The following is a 23,806-nucleotide window of genomic DNA, read 5'->3' as shown; positions in this document are numbered from 1 at the left end:
GAACAAAATAGCTGTATGACTTCAATAACCATGGTAACATTTAGGCAAGCAATATTACTAGTCTTCTCATTTGCATATTAGTATTCAGAATGCTATAAATAGCACTAGTATTCTCATTTGCATATTAGTATTCAGAAGGAAATACCACTAGTATTCTCATTTACATATTAGTATTCTCATTTACATATTAGTATTAAGAATACTAGCAAGTATTCTCATTTAAATATTTCGCCTATAGGAATACTTATAAGTGGTTTGAATACTAGTGAGTTGTTCTCATTTACATATTACTATTCAGAATACTAGTGTGTGTATTCTTATTTACATATTAGTATTCAGAATACTAGTTGGTTGTTAAAATACTAGGGGTAGTGGTAATAATACTAGTGCTAGTGGTTAGAATACTAGTGCTAGTATTACAACATAAGCTAATATAAATTAAGTGGTTCAAATAAGTGGTTCAAATACTGTTATTAATCTTCTAATTTACATATTAGTATTCAGAAAGACTTGTTATGTCCGTTGAATAATGTGGTTCTAGCTAGTATTCAAACCACTAGAAAATAATACATCATGAATACATTCTATGAATATATTCAGAATACTTAAAAAGAATACAACAGGAAGACATTCAAGTTTGGTAAGGGATATATGATACGTACGTATTTTGAGAATATTGTACAATATACAGTTTTATTGTATCGCTCAAAAGCCTGATATAAATAATAATCATCATTATTTTGTTCATGAATACTACCATCACAAAATTGTTTGACTTGTTATCACTAATTCACTATCTGAACTAATGGTCTTCATCTATATATCTATCTATATATCTCTAATGTTGTTACGTAACCGTGATCTTGTTTTCCTACTGGATGACACTGATAGTCAAACAGATTTAAAGTTATCTTGATTGAAAAGCACTGTATGATGATGGGATGATGTTAATTTGTGCACAGCTATTATTATCTTTCCATATTTACATTGAAAAGATCGTCTATTTTAAAAACACAGTGCAAAGTCAATCCAATCATATTGTTCCAGCATTCTGTCCCATTTGATCATTCACACCATTTCTTCCATTAGGCCAGTCCCAACCTTAATCCTGAATCTTAATCCTAAACCTTACATACAGTTTCCTTTCTCACGAAGTAAGGGCTAAGAGTAAAATTGTACAATTGTGTTTGGGAGTGGCCTTCTCTCTTTTCCCTAGCTATTTTCTTCCATTTCTTGCTTTGTTTATCAAAGCTATCTAGGCCAGCATGCCCTACACTGGCTATTCAGGCTTGTGCATTTGTATGAGCTTGGAACGGTCCATGGTTTTCCGTGGATTAGCATGTGTTCCTCACGGACCAACCTGGGTAAACAAACAAACAAATAACCCCCTAAATTGTTCCCCTTTGTATTTAAATCTTGAACCTGTAATAGATTTGGGGGGGGGGTGGGAACATTTGCTGAAAATGTTGGGCACCTTTTCATATTGTAGCCAGCAGTATTTGAAACTCTAGCTCGACGGCCGATAAATTCATTTATCATGCTCAATCCGTCCTATTTTATATCCAACTTGGTAGGATGATACAGTATGGTGACTTAATGTGCTGTATAGTTGGCTCAAAATAAGCTAAGGTGTCATAAAAGTGTAACACACAATTATTTTTCCAGCTCTTTTCTTTTGGTCTCCAACCAGGTTTAAATTATAGTATGCACATATATCGTTCATAATACACTAAAAGAAAGATAAGTTATAGACCATTTACTTCACAAATTTAATTTTCTAGCCCTTGCGTACGTTATATTTGACAGACACAATTTTGATGATTTTCTGCAATCAAATAAAACTTTATAAAGTATTACTTAAGGTATTTTGTGGTTATTTAGGTGTAGGACCTACAGCAACTGATTGTGGAAAAAAATGTGTCCAAATATTACAATAAGGAGGATAAATTGTTATAAATAAAATATGTGTGTCTGTCAAGCCATAACATACGCAAGATGTCTGTCAAATGTAACATACAGAATAATAATTTGGCAAAAACAGTAGTTCAAGATGGGAAATTGAATAAAGATCACATGCCGTTTATAAATCACATGTTTTAAAACACTTTTATAAACTCTAAACTATCATCATAATGTGAACATCAAGTGATTTTTACTTTTTTTAAACGTATTGCGTATGTTACTTTTGACAGACACATACAAATCTTGCGTATGTTACTTGCGTACAAATGTTTGACAGACAACACTTAACAATGGATTGTGTCATCAAAAAAGCTTCTCCTCACAAAGTGATAGTCCACAAAGCTAGGTGGAGCTAAATGCTATGTCATGTAGCATAATTAGCTGCATCACCCTAGTTTAGCAGGAATTACAGCACCGTCTTGCGTATGTTACTATTTGACAGACATTTCAAGAAAAATTTTTAAATTGTTATATGTTCAAAAGATGGCAGCCACTTACAAATTGATTATAATATGGAGAAATGAAGTTATTTACAATAGATTTACCCTTTAGTTTATGCTTCAAGTCTTTGTTTATAAAAACTGAGGGACTTCAAAATCAATCAAAAGTTTGACAGACAATAGTAACATACATAAGGCAAACTTTTAAATCCTTTTTTGATCTGTTAACTTATAATTCATAATGCCTCTTTCTGTTTTTTTGATTGATTTACTGCACCATTTTGGGAAACAGGTCACATGAATTTCTATAAGGATCCATAAAAAAAATTAAAAGCTGTTGAAAAAAGGCGTCTCTTGGCATGTTACAAATAAAAGTGTAAAAATAGGCATTTTACAGCTATTTTTATTATTTTTATTATTTAGAGTGAAAGGATTTTACTTAAATTGTGTATGCTATGTCTTTACTACCTAAACTTGCCACTAAACTAGCAAATATTCCTTTTCTATAATTATTATTTTAAAAAAAAGATGTCAAAATATATGGCTATAATATGACACCTTAGCATATTTTGAGCCAGTTTTATGTGAAGTTACATGTACATTTATATTTATGAATATTGATGAGGTTATTTGCATATGCCTGAAATTCCATTAGTCCACTCTCCAGCTTACAGGCAATAACTGCATGAATTCACTTCTTACTTGGTAGGATGATAGTTTTGTGTAACTAGGTTATTTGCATATTTATGAATATAAATGAGGTTATTTGCATGTTCTTTGTATAATTTACAAACCTTTGTTGTGTGGGAACCCTCAGTAATGAACTGCATAATTCTAGTTTTAAAATGCCTATAATTTTTAATTATGTGCAATTTCACAATTAATTGTAAACACACAATTTGTCATTGTCAACCTCAGTTTATCAATTTGAAATATGTCGCACATATTTTGAGCCAATCTTTAGTTTGTTTATCACACGAACAAGCCCTATCTTGTCCACTTATGTGTTACTATGATGTTTACTTGTTCATCACAAATATATCAGGGCATATCGTAAATAATCATATCATTAATAAAAATTAACTGATAATTGCGAATTCCAAAGTTCACTAAACTCGAATGATTGACTCATTGTTGAAAGTCTGGCAGATGACACATATATAGTAAAGTAATATAAATATTCTAATCAAATTAAATCAATCTCATTTTTATGAATTCATGTCACATCAACCCACCAAGAGTGAACTGATTTGGATTCAAAATGTTTACATTTTTTGACACAATAATATCCGGTATCTGTGAGTAAATCTAAATTGGCAGTTTGAACGTGCCTTATTGCAAGACAGCGGAGACTTTTTTGCCCTATCTTATGGAAATGCAGCTGCCTTTTTTTTGTGTGTGAATGTGAATTACTTGTGAAGTGACTGGAAGTCAATTTTTTTATTTTTCAAAATTGGGGGAAAATAATTTTTATTATAAGTGATTGTTGAATTTGAAGACAAAAAGACAAATTTGTTTGAAACACATTTTCCTTGTTCTTTATAATCAGGCTAGCTTATGACATGTAAAAAGTATTACATCTGACTAAATTGACTCAATGATGAATTCTACAAGTTCAATTCAGATTTAGAATAAAAGTGAATTGCATTCGGCAAAACGCTACATACTATATACTGAGATATTTTAAAGATAATTGTGTCTTTTCGTTTTCAATTTTGCATTGATATTGAAATAATCAAATTTGACTTAGAGGTGGATCTTGAAAACCGTACAGCACAATGAGAAGTGAACTGCAGTCACAGAACATTTCAGATAATAAAGCGAGAATATTTGTATCTTTTCATATTTTGCAATGATATTGAAATGATTAAGTTTGACGTACAGGTGGATTTTGAAAATGAGAGATGAGTAGCAGTCGGAAACATGTCAGCTTTGATGACATGTACTTGTCGTATTTACAAATGAATATTTAGAGACGGACTTGATTGGAAATATGCCAATTGTCATGATATAGGGTAAGTGGGAATATGAAATGATGATGTGAATCATTTTAAATTTTACAGGCATGGACACAGTGAACTTTGTAATAAAATTCTGTGAGTTAATTTTGGTGGGAGTTGAATTTGTCTATACAGATATACATCTTGGCCTACATACATACATACATTGTATTGCTGTATTGGATCAACACAAGTCAATCATAAAGTTATACATTAAAAAAAATTCAACAATTATTTGCATAAATAATTGTAACAACAAATGAGTTTCTTTTATGATTTTGCAAAATTTTAATAAACAAACCATAAAATTCATTCATTCAAATCTATTTTTAGTCCATTAATGGAAACCAACATATTTGCATGTATTTTGACCTAAACATAGTTCAGGCTAAATGTTATGCGATAAATGTGATTATGAGCCTTCACCTGAGTGATACCAAAATCTCCATTTTGATGGGGTAAATTAAATTCACAAGTTAAAAAAGTTGGGGGGGGGGGGGTAGTTTGTCAATTGGGTTAGACACTTTCAAAAATATTTCTGACTTTGCCATGCAGACATTTTCTTTGTCTGCACACATGTTCATGTGTCCAGTAATTTGCTCATTAATTACATTAATTACATTGATTCATAAACAATAAACAAAGTTAACTTTTTTAACTTAATTTTGTTTTGATTACTAAATCTAATACCGTAATAAGTCATGTCACTTTTCCTAGCCATAAAATTTAAGAAGTGTGACGTGCACAATGCATTGAATGCCACCGTTGTCATATCGCATGTTTGTCACTTTTCAAAACCAAACATCAAAAATCATTATTTTGTCCCTAGAATTTGGTGTGATTTTAACCATAAATTATTAGCAATGCATCAGCATTTCTCATTAGGGCTGGTGAATACTTTGACATGCCTGGATGCTCAGGCATAATTTGCGGGACATTTTAAGTCGTCATGATTTTTTTGTTGTATTTTTTTAACCAGCAGCAGGCAAAGTGGGGTCAGATAGCGAACATGGAGCTAAATGCATGTGGTTCATTTCCTTTCTGTAGTTTGCATGCTTCAATTTATTTATGAACAAAATACAAAAAAAATAAAATTGTAGATTTTTTGTGAAATTTCAGGGGTTCATATAAGGGTATTTCACTGTATTTTGGTGTTTAGTGGCCAATGGAAACAATGTTTAAAAAATATAGTGCCTTTTATATAAAAAATTGTGTCAAATTTTTTATACTGGATAGTAATTAAATGTCATTCTATTTATTATCAAAAGCTGTATGTATGTGTTCAAAAGGACCACTATTTTTGTTTCTGTCAGAGTTTGTGGTCAATATCGCTTTTAAAAGTCTAAAAAATTGAAAATCCCCCAAAAGCAAAATCTGAGTCGGTCGGGCTCAGTAGAACAGGTTTTTTCTCCCAAAAAATGTTTTGATGTACTGGATAATAATTGCACAAAACATACATAGCAAAAAAAAAATCATCTAGATATTCTAGACCATAGGCCTATAAAATGGATGCGTATATTTTGGAAGTTTCAACAGTCAATGATAAAATATTGTGTCATTTGAAAATATGCATACTGAATGATACACATACCACTTGACACAGGGAAAAGACTTAACTCATTTTCCAAGCAAGCGAATCCTAATCTCACAGAGAAATCTCTAATACGGAATATTACATTGATAATATCGCACCAAATCTTACCCATAATACTTTGAGGCCAGCCATGTCATTAACCGATTAACTGTACCCAGAGCTTGGTGTGTCATAATGAAAGATGGGATGGAGTGGTGCATTTGTGTACATAGTGAGTGATTTTTAATAATTTTTTTACCGATTTCAAAGGCAACACTGCTCTGATTGGATTTGGAAGGAAGAATTAAGGGTGTGACCTAGTAAATGTTAAATTCATAATTTTTCCCCTGACGTCAGACACCCACAAGTGCAGAGCCAGCAAAAATGCACCAGTATTAAGTTTTATGCCATTTTCAAATTGTATTTTTTCTTCATCAACTGATTATGAACACCAAAAACAGTTAAAATCCGCAGGAGCTGTTTAATTTTTTTTCTTTCACTCGCTTTGCTTGTATTTTTCAGTCAAAAAAATGAATAAAATTAACCTAAAAAATGGCTGATTTACTACAGCAAAAAAAAAAAAAGTAAAAAGAGTGCAAAATCTGGATCCGTTGGACCTGTAGTAAACAGGGTTGTTGTTGTTTTTTTGTTACCTTACATTTTATTGTTTTTTGCCCAAAGTGCATACAACTGTAAGTGTTTCGTGTTTGGTCTTTATAAAATTTGAAGCAGACCCTGTTGTTTTTGACAAAAAAACTTTAAAAAGCTTGCTACGCATTAAATATATGGTAACCTGTAATTTGCTTCCATACCATCCCGGCTATGTGTATAAATATACTCCCTAGATTTGCATTGTTCAGTAAACAAATTCCAAGATTTAAAATGCAAATTGGAAATGATGCCGATTCTATGTGGCAGATCTTATGCGATGGATCAAACAGCCCTAAGTCATGATCCTATATCATATGCGAAGAGAAACCATGTTAATATGGTTATAGTAGATAATTAAATCATTTCAAATTTTGTCATACTCCCAGTATAGATGTAGAGGTGAACTTGGTCAGATCCATAATTGTAAATTGAATTATTTCCTTGTGTCTTTCTCTTGTTTCGCCTCGATCTTTATTCCGTAAACCCAATCAAGGGTAAATTGTTACCCTTATCAAATTAGGAATCCTTTACTAATTTGTGTTCATATTGGGGGGGGGGGGTACTTTGTTTAGCACTACGGGTAAGGGCTACCCAAGACCCAACCCTCTTTTTCAAGATCTTTTTCCATTCTGGTGATCCCCTTCCATTTGAAGTTCCAGAGACTGTTGGCTAAATTTTCCTCCAAAATATCCACCAATTTGCTACAAATTTTAGCCCCAGCACTTAGGCCAAAAAAAAATTGTTGTGTTGCCCTCAAGTGGGGAAAGTTGGGTCAGTCGGTCGGATTTCTTTCTTTTGCAAATCTGTAAAAATCATTCAGATCATCCTTATTTTTCAGGATTTAGGGTCGGTTGATTGAGGCAACACAAAAAAAAAATTTGGCCTTATTCCAAAGAAATTTTTGCCAGGATAAGGGCAAGGCCCCATTTTAGTTTTTTCAAAATCCATTCTGGAGTGTAAATCTTTTAATTCTGGGCGGGACATATATTAAAATATTATTTGAGTGGCATAGAAGAGTTTTGTTACTACAGAAGACATTGATGGCCAGAAGCAGTCTATAAATTGAAAACATCAGTTCCAGAGTTTGTTGGTTTCCTTGAACTCTAGTGCATACAATGCTATTGAACTCAAGTTGGTTGCCAGTTGATAAGTAGTGAGCTTGGTGATTTTATGTTTGTACAATTGCATAATAAATGTGGAACTATGCAAATCTGGATTTGTCAACAAACAGTCTCAATGATATGAAGATCTTTTGCATGCAGTATTTAAAAAGTACTACAATGTTATATCATGGTTGTTGCTACATGTGCATGATTTCTAAGCAAAACATTGGAAAATTACAGCAAAGCAATTATCATGATTATGAGATTGATCATATTAAATTTGAAAATGCAAGTAAGATTTTTTATTGCCATCTGTCAAAAATATCATTTGGTGTCAGATATTTTCCTGGCATTAATTTGTCCAAGAGAAGATATCGCTAGTATCCCTGCATACAGCAGAACTCGCTCCGAAACTCCTGCGTGTTCGCAAGCGTTTCAAATTACACCCTATTCTCTTGCGTGTGTTCCGCCTGAAACTCCCCATCTTTGAACTCACTTTATAGGCATTAAACCTGAATCGTTAGTGAAATCAAGACGATCCCTTGTTCACAGTGGTTCCCCTTCGTGTCTATGCTCATTTTTTTTCACTAACGATTCAGGTTTAGACGGCAAAACAGTCAATGAAAGTTGTCCTAATTTCGCCAAATTTGCTGAAAAACGGGATCAGCCAAATGTATACAAAGCAGCGATCAATCGATATCGGGCTACCAAGTTGTAAACAAACCCGAGGTCACGATTCACGCGAAAGTGGTGAGTGGACAGCGAGTGTGATCAGAACAGAATGATGGAATCTGCTATGAAATTGTGGAAAATATCAAGTTTGATTGAATGTTTTGGGATATATTGGTAAGTATGAGTCTTTGTGTACCTAAATATTCGATTGTTACTTGGTTTGAGCCCGGGTCAGAGAGAGTTTCTTTGGCTGTTTGGTTGCATGCATTCAGATGCGTGTGGATATTGCATTTTCACATGCCGTGTCGATCGCAATATGAATTTTATTTCCTTCTTTTTCCGAATAAATACTTGACTTGGTGGTTTGGTTTTAATTCTGATGTTTTGTAGTACATCCTTTATTGTTTCGAGATGAGATGACTTCCGGATCCAGGCAAAGAATGATATTCGTGCATTATGTCATCATTCGTCATGATAAAATCACCTGTAGCATTGCTGCACGTAGACTTCATGCTTGTGATGTAATTGTTGGCTTTGTATTTTCATGTCGATCGTTGTAATTATTTCTTCTTCAAAGAATATTTTCCGAATAAATAGTTGTGGGTTGGTTTTTAATTCTGACAAAAAAAAAATTTAATAGGAGCTGAGATGAGATGACACCCCGAGTGGTACATGCAAATGTTATGATTGTAGTGAAATCCTAAAATAATCTGGTGTACATGTAGGAAGGGTAAACAACATGATTGTTTTTTCCTTTGTAATTTGTTGACTTGACAGAGCCCAACAACAACAAAGTTCTACATGTACATGTAAATACATGGTTGTCCAAATTAAACACAAATAATCCACCTGATGAATTTCCTTTGGAACTCGTGTTTTTGGTCGGGAAGTTAAAATTTATGTGTACCAGATACAAAACGGCAAGAAATCATTCAAATACAAAATTCATTTATTGCCTGTTCATGTGATGGGATTGTGTGTTCAGCAGTGGCGGTGCAGTGCATGCCGGGGGTACTAGTAATCCCCAGTCGGAGATCTCCTCTCCAGTTCCCCCCCTTTGTGGAAATTTAATGAAATGCCCCCTCCGGCAAAAAAATCTGATGCCGCCACGACTGTTCAGACTGTATAAAACGAGTGCTGCAATTTGATTTTCATACTTTGAAACTAAATTGTTTTTTGTTCCTTTTTGCTGTATACACAGGTGATTACCCAACCATGAAACAGCCCTGAGGCTTCAGACCGTCATCACATGGAAAGCGGTTAACCGGAGAATGGATATCAAGTTTTACGCCTTCAGCTTATGAAATACCTCAAGGAATTACCTCAACTCCATCAACATAGCACCAATGATAATACCAGAAATCCTAATCCACTCCCCCAAAAGTACCATCAAAAAGTATCATCGTATCATTACAGATTGCTTCCAGCAGAAGTTCTTCCCAAAGACTGCACAACTGGAACTCGCTCCCGTATACATGGACATTAACTTCCATTAGACTCTACGCTGCATTACATGCATCACATGCTTATAAATGTAGCAAATTACCAGGGCTCGAAATAAGGGGAGCCCAAGGGCCCTCAGCCCCCGAAAATCAGTGAGGGCCCACAAAAGACACATCCGGCGGGCCCAAATGGCCCGCAAAATTTGTGACAATTTGCTCACTTTTTGTGGGGTTCATAGGTTTTAAAACCAATGGCCCAAATTCCGGCCCACAAAAATTTGTGAGGGCCCTCAAACATTTAAGATCAAGGGCCCAAATGGCCCTCAGAAATTCTGGCTTATTTCGAGGCCTGCAAATTACATTAGGCAACCACAGGGTGATGTTCCAGATGTAGTTTAGTTGGAAAAAGAGGGAGTCACTCAATTGTGCACCCTCAGAAATCAACTTCTAATCAATGTCTGTAGATCAGAAAAAAATGTGTACAAAACGACAATCTCCGTTTTCAAAAAAATTCCTTGGGTTGAACAGGTGTCAAATTTTATATAACAGGGTCCAAATTTCAAAATTGTTCAGATTTTGTCAAAAACTATATGCCAAAGTGTTCCGCTGGTGAGTCGTCTCCTAATTCTGACCTTTTGACTCTGAAACAGTATGCCACAGATAGATCAAACTATAATTTTCTGAATCGTTATTACCAGAGGTATACCATGCCGTGGTTTTTGACAAAATCTGACCATTTGTAAATTTGACCCCTGTAGTATGAAATTTGACCCCTGTAGTATGAAATTTGACCCCTAGGGACAAAAATTTTTAACATAGCTTATCGTTTTCTACTAATTTTAGGTCGTCCTAAGGAAAAGACCTTATGGTATCACGAGTCGTGTGTGTGTGTCTGTCCCGTCTGTGTGTCAGTGTGTCAACAATTAATGTAAGGCTTTTTGATCTCATGTGTGTACATCCATATCAAAACGATGCACTTGTCGGTTGCTACATGTCAGACTCAACACAAGTGGAGGTCACTTCAAATTATCCCAAGTCACATGGTTTAGAATACAGAGAACATTCCTTAAAGAGGAAGCCCTGCCAGAGCAGTTCTTCTGATGCTAATTGATGTAATAACATTAAAATTAATAACATTAAAACATCAATTAGGATCTATCAAATTCAGAGATAACCTTGTCACTGATTAATTTGATAACCAGGCAGGTTTGGTTCACCCCAGAAGAAATGATCTGGCGGGGCTTCCTTTTTAACCATGTGACTTGGGGATGATTTGAATTGACCTCCACTTGAGATGAGTCTGGTATTTATTCCTAGCTATTATTTGAAATGAGACGCATGTAGCAGCCGACAAGTTTTGAAATGGATGTACACATATGAACAGTTCAAATCCTATTGCAACCATTATTTATATGTTTTGTTTAATCCAAGTGTGTGGAAATATTGGATCCAACACATAATAATGATAAAATTGGATGCTTTACGCCCAGTATTTATTGGTCTCACTATGAGTTTTAAAATATTGGAATCGACTACATCTTGTCCAATATTTAAAACTCAGTCAATCCAATTTTATATCAAACTTGAGTCATAGCTGCACTATGGGAACCCTCATGGTGTTCAAGGTCGTAAACGAGGTCCAAGTTCATATGAGGTCAAATTGGCTGAAAATGAAAAAAAAATGGTTTAACAAAAATGCAAAAATAATGTTTCACATGAGTATTTACTGTGTGTAGTACTATATACAAATACAAATACGAAGTTATTTTTCACGGCATGCATTTTTTTCCAGCTATTTTTTTTGCACTACATGTACATACAATGTAGCTTTTGGTTTTTGCTCATGTAGTGGGAGGATTTTTTTGTCAAAATCTTCCAGCCCCCCCTGAAGTTAAATGGTGCATGCCCAAAATATTGAGCATATTTTGCAATTTTCAGGAAGAAAATTTATGTTTTCTAAACATGTTGAATATGGTACTGAATTGTTCATTTTTCCATTTTAACACAAAATTATTCATTGTAATACTGTATTGCATAAAAAAATCATGTACATTAAAAATAAAATAGAAAGAAATTAAATATAAAGTGTGGAAGCACTCGTATCTTTCAGTGTGTTGCAGTACATTATTTTGTAGCGTTGCTTAAACTTTTTCAGAGGGGCTTTCTTTTTTTTAAAGTCGCCATTTCAGAAAAAAACGTGACTTTATTTTAAAAGACGACTTATTTTTGGAACGGGAGATTTTTGTAAAAAATACGCCTTTTAAAAAAATAAGACGTCTTTTTAAATTAAGTCGCCTTTTTAGAAATAAGACGTCTTTTTAAATTAAGTCGCATTTTTAAAAATAAGACGTCTTTTTGAGGTTTTGGGTTGACAGGGGTTCGGATTGACGGTGTTTCGGACTGACTGGGTGACCGTGCCCCCGTAATTCTAACAAGTTGACAGCCCTGTGACTGTGTTACATCACTTGGCCCAGGTACTATTAAACGAGTACAGGGCATTAGTCCGACACGCTGCTAGTCCGACACTCCGCTAGTCCGACCGCCCCTAATCCGAATCTGAAATGCACTGCACCAGTCCGACACGCCGCTAGTCCAAATCTAAAAATACACTCTGCCAGTCCGACACGCCGCTAGTCCGAAAATGAAAACCACTGCGCTAGTCGAATCTGGAAAACACTCCTTCAGTCCGACACTGCGCTAGTCTGAATATAAAAAACACTGCGCTAGTCCGAAACTCAAAACTATTGCGCTAGTCTCAATTTGAAAAACACGCGCTAGTCCGAATTTGAATTGGGGAAACACTGCGATAGTCTGATATTCAGACTAGTGCAGTGTTTTTCAGATTCGGACTAGTGCAGTGTTTTTCAGATTCGCACTAGCGCTGTAGTTTTCAGTTTCGGACTAGCACCATGGTTTTCAGTTTCGGACTACCGCAGTGTCGGACTGAAGAAGTGTTTTCAAATTTGGACTAGCGCAGTGTATTTCGGATTTGGACTAACGGTGTGTCAGACAGAAAACTGCTTTCAGATTTGGACTAGCAGCGTGTCGGACTGTTGCAGTGGTTTTTATTTTCGGACTAATGCATGCTTTTTTTCGGACTAGCGCCGTGCTTTTCAATTTCGGACTGACGCACCTCTAAGTATAGGGAATTTGTGTTGTCGGACTAGCGGCGTGTCGGACCGAGCGGTGGACACCTATTATTTGTAGGGAGCGGGATTGCAATTGACAGCCGCATTAATACCACACCTCAAAAAAATAGAGTTGATGGGACCAGGGTTATAAAGACAATTGGCCGTGGCGTGGATTCATGTGTTTTGATACCATATCCAAAAGTCAAAGATTGTTCATTTGTTTACATGTGCATAAATAACCATTTAGATTTACAATTGGGATTTTTCAAGTAGGTCCCTAATTATAGTCAGCATTCTGACTGAGTGAGATATGAATGATGATTGCATGGGAGACGGCGTGCCCGAGAAGGGTTCTGTGTGCCCGAATATCGTGAAATTATGCACTGCATACATGCCCGAATATCGTGAAATTATGCAAATGTCCATAAATATCTTGAAATTGTGCCCGAATATCGTGAAATTATGCAAATGAGACTTCTGTGGAACTTTCCTTTGATATGAATGTATGTATGCTACGCCACGGTAGTGGAATTCGACAGGTTAGCTGATCGAAATCCAAATTTCAGATGACCATTTTGCATTATTGTGCAACAGTTGGACTTGACATACCCTGGAATATTTATTGGTATGTCGTTTTCTACGGGGTTTTCTACTGAATAATGAAAACATTTCATGGTTCTTGAGCATGATGTTTTCTAATTGCGATCTCTCGTTAGGTCCACGCGGGCCACGGTCATTGCATAGTAAACACAAGGTAAACAACTGAGAGAGGCAACTGATCAATCGATACCCGATAACAACGTATCACGTGATAACACGTGGTTTTAGCATGGTTTTAGCAAGTCGACCGCGGCAACCGCAAAGGATCTTGGATACTAGCGATATCTTCTCTTAATTTGTCCCATCATTGAAAGCCCAAATGTGCAATGTAACACAGTATTTATATGAGGGAAAAACAATGATTTTAGGAAATTAATTGTCAGAAGTGGAAATTGCCATTTTACCATTCAAATGTTAATTTTTGCAGAGAATACTGCCTTAATTATGTGCTAATTATCAGATTGAAAATAGGGGCATTTATTTTAATAAATTTTGGTTATTTTTGGTATTTCTTTGCAATTATTAAGTTCCATGATTAGAACGAAATGGTTATGTCATCCAACATTGTAAATTTCTGAGAAAATGCCAAATATTGGTATCAAACTGGTCCAATGAAAGATGTTATTGTGAAGTGTATCAAAAGTACATTAAGGGGTACTACACCTGTGGTAAATTTGTGATATTTTTTGTATTTTTCTAAAAAACTAAAAACACACTGGTTACAAAAGTTATGTATATTGTTGGGGCAAGGAATCCAATTACTACACTGAAATTTCAGTGACTCAAGACAAGCGGTTCAGTATATATGATAGGAAATGAGGTGCTTCCTAGCGGTACCTCATTTCTTATCATAAATAACTAACCGCTTGTCTTGGGTCACTGAAATTCCAGTGTAGTAATTGATTCTTGCCCTATAATATACATAACTTTTGTTACCAGTGTGTTATTAGTTTTTGAGAAAAGTGCAAAAATAGTCACAAATTTATCGAAGGGTGTAGTACCCCCTTAATTTTATATTCGTTGATCAAACGTAACCCTCAACCCCTGGGCCTCAAGTCTAGGGTAAAATAGGGTAGGCCTACAAACTTGTATTCTGGAATAATGCTGATATAAGTGATAGTTAGGTTTGCGAACCAATTTCAAAATAATCATAAATAAGCTCTTCATGTACGATGAAATCTTGGGCATGGAAACGTGCAGTAGTCTAATTCAGAACCCTGCCGTTTTCTTCTTCATCACTGTTCATAGTGAAACAATGGTGAAACTAATATCGCACAGAAAAGAAAAGGTCTAGGGTAGAAGTTGGTTGGGTTAACAAAAAGCTAGACTAGAGTTGACCGCAACAAAACATTCTGACCAGTGACCATAGCTTTACAGCTATTCACATGTATACATGAAATATTGGAGCAGCAGATCAGGTGTGACACCATTTTAAATGGCAAATTAGGAGGTGTCACTTATTGGCAATTACTGTGTCATTAATTCATCCCATTTACGTCAACAAGCCAATTAGGCCTACCTCGTTAGCGAGTTGATCATCTTCTGAGTGGATTTCCTGAATAAATCAAAAGCCATTGCATGATTAAATTGTTCTATTTCTGTGCCATTACTTGTCTGAGGGCATGGGGTGTTTGTATGTGTGTGTTGCATAATAATTGTGTGCTATGATGGGTCATCTGTATGGTTCATCTGTATGCCCATGAATTGACCAGCCCATTTATTTGAGCTTTACATTGTACATTGTATTGTATCATACATGTACCTGAAAACAATCATTGCCCTGAAAACAATCATTGCCCTGAAAACAATCATTGTCCTTTCTGGTAAAAAGCCTCATATAAGAAGATTTATGAGCTGACGAGCCCGATTCTTTATCTAAGGTCTATGGCCTGATGGTCCTTTCTTCCCATTTCCAGGTCTCTTGACTTGGTCAAAATTTCATCAAGAAACCCTGAAAGTAGTAAGATATGTAGGCCCCTTTAAGATAGGGGACTTGCCGTATTTGGGCATTTGATAGTTTGACAAGTTGCATTTGGATGCATTTTGCTGTAGCAAATGTGGAGACTAACGTTGAGTGCGCAATTTTGCTGCAGCAGTGCCAGTGTCAGTGCCATAAAAAAAGAAGAACACAGCTGAAAATCACAGCAGGGAATGGAAAACACAGCTTTTGTCGCAATGGACAAAATGGTGTGCAAATTGCAAAAACATGCAACTAAATTGTGGCCCATAGTTTGTGCATTGACTTTCACGTACAGTGGCCGTCTACCCACAGTGGAGATGATCCATAGAAATATTCATGATACTGATGCATAGCACCTAGCTAACTCTGAATTAATCAATTTTAATTCTTAATCCCCCTAATTGGATGTCTGTTAACAGTTATGCGCATAAATTATCGGAGTGGTTAAGTAGGTTGTGACTAGTCAGACATATAAACATGAGACACATGGTGTGAAATTTTGATTTCCTTCCTAATTTTGTGGTTAGTACTGTTTCTAGTTGTTTAGTAATTTAGTAAATATGGGAATGATCGTCTGTTTGGAACAGTGTTGTAGTCGAGTCCTCATCATCCGAGTCCGAGTCCGAGTCCTTGGTGTCCGAGTCCAAGTCCGAGTCCGAGTCCCTGTCAATTTCTGAGGTCCGAGTCCGAGTCCGAGTCCGAGTCCTTATGTATCAAATTCAAGCCCCGGGTTTTCACCAATACTTTATCAACGTAGGCCTATACTTAACCAGAATTTTAGTTCTATATTATATTCATGTAAATACATAATGTGCTAGTCATACCTAGCATGCCAGGTATTGTTTTGGGGCTGTGCGATAATTATGCGGAGCCCGGGAGGGTGAAATTGCAAAAATGTTTATCCCTCTCGGCCTGCCAAAAATCGCTTGCCCCCCCCCCCTCCCGGCCTGCCAAAAATCTTTGCACCCCCTTTGGGGATCCCAATTTACAAACCTTAAAATAAGGCATGAGAATTCCAGCATTTTTGTGGTCCCAATTTCCACACTTTTCTTTAATTTTAGCCCGTTTTGGCCTTTTTAGCCTCATTTCACGCACTTTTCCAGGTTTTTATTTAAACATTTCAGGTTTTTTTCATGGATGATCATTCTTATGCCTATTAAATAAATGGTATACATGTAGATATATGTTGTGAGCGGAGCGAGCAGGGGAAATTGCATATGTAAGCGTTTTTGTACTGTTTTCTAAACCTTTTTAGAGCGTTTTATTTTAAAGGTGCCCCATATGTGCCCAAAATAGCTTGTTTCCCTCTCTTGATTAGCCAAAAATTGCTTCCACCGTCCCTTTTATCGGCCAAAAAATTCGTACCCTCAATTTTACCTCCCCCAATAGAATGCTCATAATTTTTGCTCAGCCCCTTAGGTAGCATACCTTGGAAACAGAGTATAATCACAGACTCACAGTAACTTTTTAGGCTTGTGTTTTAAAGAGGTAAAAGATGCAATATAATAATCAAATATGACGTCACTACCAAACTTCAGGTGTTAAGCGAAGGGGTGTTGGATCTGGCTGTAGGCCTATGCAGTATTATTCCGGGGATGGGGGGGGGGGGTCACTCTCATGTTAAGGTGGTACGGGTATGTGCGGCGGTAAAGGGTCCCTTTTGCAGGTTCTCCGGCAGTTCCTTAGACCGCATTTGCATCATATATATGCTCCAGTTCATTGAGCCTAACACTCTGAAAATTGTATATAGCTCTTTAGATCAAATTGGAAACATTTTGAATTTGTTAGCTCAAAGCCTATAATTTGGCCAATTTTAGTTCACAGACCTCCACAAAATGTTGAAATTTCAGTTCATCAAGCCCCTATTTTGCCCCCAAATCAGTTCTTAGTTTCCAAAGTTCGGTGCAGCAAACTCAAAATTTAACTTGAGTGCCCCAGGGTATTTATTATTCATGTACATTCTAGACTTGCACTAACCATGCTAACAAAGCAGTATGTCCAAACAAACGAATATGATTAAAATCCATTTAACCAATTAAAGATATAGCTGAAAGTAATCTTGCTTTTTGGTTATACGCTTATTTACAAACTGAATTTATTTGCATGCAAACTTGCTTAAATTAATCATGTGATGTGATCATTGATCAAGCATAAGAAGAAGTTTACAATGAAGCGAAAATAAAAGACCTAAAAGACCCTATTTTGCGGACTCGAGGAGGACTCGAAGCCGAGTCCCGAGTCCTTGGGGTCCGAGTCCGAGTCCGAGTCCTTAGCTTCCTAGTCCAAGTCCGAGTCCGAGTCCTTGAAAAAGGATTTCGAGTCCGACTCGAGTCGAGTCCGAGTCCCGAGTCCTCCAACACTGGTTTGGAATACACAAATATGAATATGTTGTTCTTTTTGTTTTGTTTAATTCGGAAAAAAAAGCACCCACAAACCAATTCTCCTTTTATTAAATTCATCTGTTATAAAATTTCAGATCTGTTGGAGATTTGTGTGAAATGATATACTTTCAGGTCTGGTGCTCAATTCTTTATCAATGCTGCTGTGTGTCTTGAAACTTTCATTTTTGCATTTTTAAAAATTATATATTTCAATTCCAAGAGAGTTCCCCCCTTCCCTGATACATTCCATTTTAGGGCAGTGGTTTGCCCAGATTTTGGTGCCTTGAAACTTTCAATATTGCATGATATAATCCACATTATAATATTTACTTGCCGGAGGGGGGGGGCCTTCTCATAGGGGGAAGCTGCTCCCCTTCCCTTGGCTACACCACTGGCATGGATACCAAATACATGCTCATACTATTTCACTTTGGCTCATGGCACCGTAATAATAATACATGGTTATAAAAATACTAGAATTATTTATATGAAAGTCCTGGTTAGATAAAATAAACATGCATGTCTCATCATTATTTTCGCCATATCCATTATTCCGAGATCAATTCGGTCGGAATTAGCGGTCTCATTATGTGCCACAAGGATCTCACATTCCCTCGGGGAGGGCAGATGTCTAAAGAAAATTGAGAAAATGTGCCTAGTTATTATTATTGGATGTCCTCCTGCCTTTGTGGCCATTCCGCTGATTGGAAACTGATGACTCTGTTGCTGTTATGTATAAGAATTAATAAATTTTAAGCTAGGGGCGGGCCCTGATCAGTTTCTTGTTTATAGAATTCCTAACCACCTGCACTTTTCATACGAGGGATGGGTTCAAAAAAGTTACATGTAATCCTTAGAAAATGGGGTAAAAATGTTTATTATTTTAGTAATAATTGGTAAAACATATTTTTTGACAGATTTGTTAATAATCAAATTTAGTTCAAATTGAACTAATTTTTGAAAATTAAGGCACCATGTTATTTTTTGCGATCTCTTGCCTTTGTGGCCATTCCGCTAATTGAAAACTGATGACTCTACGTTCTGTTGCAGTTTTGTTAAACAATTAATAAATGTTGAGCGGTAGATAAGTTTGTGCGTGCATGTAATTGCTTCAAACCTCCTTCTCATCATCAGAATGGTAAAAGTGCATGTTCTCAACTTCTCCAGATGTACGATCATTTTCAGAAATGGTAAAACAATTTTATGATGATCTATGGTAAAACACTTGTAAAAAAACATCCATTTGACCATATTTTTTGGACTCGCTGTTTTTCTTTAGTGGCCATAGTCTAGATAGATAGCACATTTTGGACTAAAAAAATATGGTTAGAATTAGATAATATGATTGAATTGTGCTCTTAATTTTATTTCAAGATGCAAAACACTTTTGCACTTTTCTTGCCCATGATCAGATAAAAGTGCATTTTTTTAGTTAGAAAATTGTTGTGGTATGTTTTAGCACACTGACTGTAGTTAAGAAAGCCTAGAAGATGGGCTGGCCAAATCATATACACAGGATCAAGGAAGGATAGGCGTGTTGAGTGAGAGACTTTGTCATCACCAGTCTGGAAGACTTGGATTACGTGGGCGGACTAGTTAGGCTTGCCATCTTATCTGATGGCTAATGCTGGTCATCGGTCCCTCTTTGTGCGCATTATCCGTGCATGTGGTTTTTATGTGGGAGAGAGTATGTTAAGTCGATTATGTGAGAATGATTTGTTGGACATGTTTGACATCACATAATGGTATAACTTCCAATGGCTGGAGAAATGTAACAAGCTCCAGATCTACATGTACTTTTCAGACAAGCATCGCATCTTATTGAACATGTATTGGTGACCTTGACCTGTGAGTGTGACATTGACTTGAACTTGGCATTTGTATTAATTGAGTTTTACTGGCACTATCACTATGGACCACAACAATAGCCTCATCACAATGGCATGGTTTAATAACCTCATAAAATAATCATGGGGCAAAATTTGACCTCACTCAAGTTGAAGAATATGATTTTTGTACCCAAATTTTGAATGTCATTCAATGAATGTATATATTGGGGTTAAGAACTGTGTCCTAGCTGATACATGAGCATGATGGGGATCCTACATGAAGCGATGGGTCTTTTTTGATCTCATTCCCAATGGCGGAGCTCAACCATCCCCAAAAATCTGGCAAACTTTGACCTCAAGTTTGTGTACCCAAACACATCCAAAGGCCAATCTCTGAGTGAAGAAGCATAAACATTGGGTAAAGGAACTGAACCATAAAGATTGTCATGGTTGGGAATGGATCTTAGTGTTGTTTACAAAGTTCACTATTTACCACCTAAAAATTGTTTCAAAAATTGAAGGGGCAACTGTATATCACAATATGATGTCACAGACGGCTAAACCATGGCTTGACTGTTTCAGTAAAGGTCAAATCATTGTGTTGAAACATTTCTTTATACATCTCTCACATTGTCACCATACATATTTCCACCAAGCATATCACATGTAGGAAACAGACAACAAGTAGACCAAAATAGGCTATAAAATTATCTTCTCTCCATTCAAGGCTTGTCCAGGAAAAGTGATTATGCTTGACACAATGGGATGATAATAGAGTTATGCAGTGACCTCATTAAGGCTCTCAAGTGGATGAGTTTATAAGGGCTATTGTTAGAGGTGGGAGGTGAAGAGTACTTGTGACAAGGTTAGTATTGGAAAATATGGCTAGACTTGAGTGAAGTCTTTGTGTTTTGGTCGCTGGTTTTGTCACCCACTTGAATGCACATGTTCCATTGCATCTCTATGGATGTTGACATTGTTATAAAAGCATTAGATGATTTTAGAATAATTTAATTCAAGAAGTTTGAGTTAAAATGTATTCAGTACAATGTGATTGATTTGGTACATTGTACAACTTTCAAGTTCTAATATCAGGAATCGGGATTTATATTTAAAGTTTTAAAAAGGAAAACATCAAGAAGAAAAAAACTAGTTCATTTATACTCTGTTCATAAAACTGTCAAAAATGTTTGTTACATAGCGTACCTGAATCAAAAGTAACATTTCTGCAATAAACGAACTGCGTTCATCTTCATCACACCTGGAGCTAGAAAGGTAACATGTCTACATCAATATTCATCCACGGAATTCCCAAGTCTCTACTTGAGAGCTATTCATTAATTTTGAAGGCCTAATAAGCATTCACCCCACACAATACATCCCCCTGAGGAGGAGCCAACGTTTCCCCCCACTGAGCCACCGTATTCATCAACCACACACTAAGGACTCTAACTCTGCTCATACACAATGTATGAAAATTATTTGGGATATGATGCTAGCGCAAGACCAGTCACAGCATCCAATGCCTCGTTAGATGTGTGTGTACATTGTATTTTGACGAAGAAGGGTTACCGCTATTTGGTAGCCGAATTGGGCTACTTTTCCCTACAACTTTTGTCCATTTCCTGTAGGTTTCTTGTCCCATATAAACCAATGGGGAAGAGAAAAATTGGGCTACTTTTTTTGGGATTTGCCCTACAATTTGGGCTGAAAATGTTGGCAACTCTGGAAATATGACATGCCTCGGAGCAATACGAGGGAAATTGCACACAATTTTTCTGCCAAAAGGGGTTTCAAAATGAGGAAGAGAGAAAGAGAGTTTGGAAATTGCTGTCATTAATAACTTGCCCAATTTGTGACTAGTATTATAAAAGTGTTGCGAGGGCACAATATAGAAACGGTGCCATTATCCCAGCAGGATGCGTATAGTTCGTTTTATTCTCTCATTCTTTTCCTAAAAAACTGCATGCGTTTATAATCGCAGACATACTGGGGCCTTTACATAACTATGCCAAGTCACCTCTGCACCAGCAGTTGGTTTAGTGCTTGCCTTAACTCGCATTTATGTTATTTCTGAGAAATAAAATATTTTTGTCATCGTTATCTGTCTGAATTCCAAATTAAATCAATATGTTTCTTGTTAGGTGGAAGTTATGATTGTCAATAAAGGAATCAGTCGCTTGTAATTTCCCAACGAAGCTATTATAACCAAGTAGATGTCTTCCATGGGCAAAGTATCAATACAGGCTTGCACTTAATTCATACGTACATGTAGCTTGAATCCACAACTGCGTACATGTAGCTTGAATCCACAACTGCATGAATTCATGTAAGCAGGGGCAATTTGCAGCCCTCGAAATAAGCCAGAATTTCCGAGGGCCATTTGGGCCCTCGATCTTCAATGTTTGAGGGCCCTCACAAATTTTTTTGTGGGCCTGAATTTGGACCATTGGTTTTAACCTATGGAGCCCACAAAAAAGTGAGAAAAAGGTACATTTTTTGCGGGCCATTTGGGCCCGCTGGATGTATCTTTTGCGGGCCCTCTCTGATTTTCGGGGGCCAAGGGCCCTCCTTATTTCGAGCCCTGATATGCTCAACTGCTTGTCAAATGGTATTGCATCAATATGTTTTCTTTGCAACTACTTGTTGGCAAAAATGGAGTGTTAACATTGTAGTTACATATTGGAAAAGGATGTTTCTTTTTGTGAGATAAGCCAAATTTTCCACAAAGATAGTAAATTGTGTATGAAGATAACAAAGTTTTCAAACTTTCAGATGTATTTCTTTATCTTTAGGTTTACAATGTTGTCAAAGGTAGACATTGTTGTCGAAGGTAGACAATGTTGACTATGGTTGACAGTGTTGACTATGGTTGACAGTGTTGTCTAAGATAGACAATGTTGTCTAAGATAGACACTATTTTGTCTAAGGTAGACAATGTTGTCTAAGGTTGACAATGTTGTCTAAGTTAGACTAAGTTGTCTAAGGATGGTAGATAATATTTTTGTCTAAGGTAGACAATGTTGTCTTAGATAGACAATGTTATCTAAGGCATACTCGGCAGTGGGGTTTGACTCCCACCCTTTTTATTTTACCCCCACCCTTTTTATTGAGGCACCCTTTATACTGAAAATTCCTGACCCCCACGCTTTTTACTGAGGCACCCTTTATACTGAAAATTCTTGACCCCCACCACTTTTTGCTTTTTCCGCTATTTGTAAACTGACAAAGTCACGTGCAATTTGGTTCGAAGTATCAAGTACGCCGAATTCTGCACCTATTTCACACATGCGAGTCCGATGTTTTTCTCTCCATTAAGTTGATACATTACGTGAACAATGCAAATTATATGAAAAACTACTACTGTACTGTAAAATAAGCATTTTAATGAATAACTGTACTTTTATGGCGTTCAAATGTTGTTCTTGTCATGAAACTTGACGACGCTATGTTCAGCGACTATATCCTACTTCTTCCGTGCTGCTTCGCTCAATCAATTATGCATGATAATGACGTCACTCATATACGATCAATGTAAAGAAAAATAACACGTCATGGAAAATCGGACATTTGCATATAGCGTAGGTGTTTTGGCAGGGCTTCGGGAGGATATTGTGTACATTGCACTGGATTCACGTAAACAAGCGCGAGCCTGCATCAAATGGAATTTTATCTTGCGACATAGTGTGCAAGTTTTGGTGATTTTTCTTGGAACTATGATTATTTTATCATTCAATAAAAATATACTGTAAGTTGGAAGAAGCCCCACGCTTTTTATTTTAATCCCACGCTTTATATCAGTCCACGCGTTTTACCCAAAAAGTTTAAACCCCCACGCTTTCACCAATTTTCAGAATTTCGAACCGGCATGCATTATAAAGCGTGGACTGCCGAGTGTGTAAGGTAGACAATGTTGTCTAAGGTAGACAATATTTTGTCTAAGGTAGACAATATTTTGTCTAAGGTAGACAATATTTTGTCTAAGGTAGACAATATTTTGTCTAAGGTAGACAATGTTGTCGAAGGTAGACAATGTTGTCAAAGGTAGACAATGTTGTTTAA

At 36.3% G+C, this 23,806-nt stretch overlaps 1 protein-coding gene across 1 annotated transcript in view; it reads left to right on the top strand.

Annotated features, from left to right (window-relative positions):
* The window catches only part of LOC140167524 (low-density lipoprotein receptor-related protein 6-like), a 91,338-nt gene that overhangs the window by 10,179 nt on the left and 57,353 nt on the right, over positions 1 to 23,806 (top strand). The gene's annotated exons all lie outside the window — the stretch shown is intronic.

This window comes from Amphiura filiformis, chromosome 13 (genome assembly GCF_039555335.1).
Source record: "Amphiura filiformis chromosome 13, Afil_fr2py, whole genome shotgun sequence".
NCBI lineage: Eukaryota > Metazoa > Echinodermata > Ophiuroidea > Amphilepidida > Amphiuridae > Amphiura > Amphiura filiformis.
The sequence above is the reverse complement of the archived record's forward strand: the minus strand, read 5'-3'. Positions and strand labels throughout refer to the sequence as shown.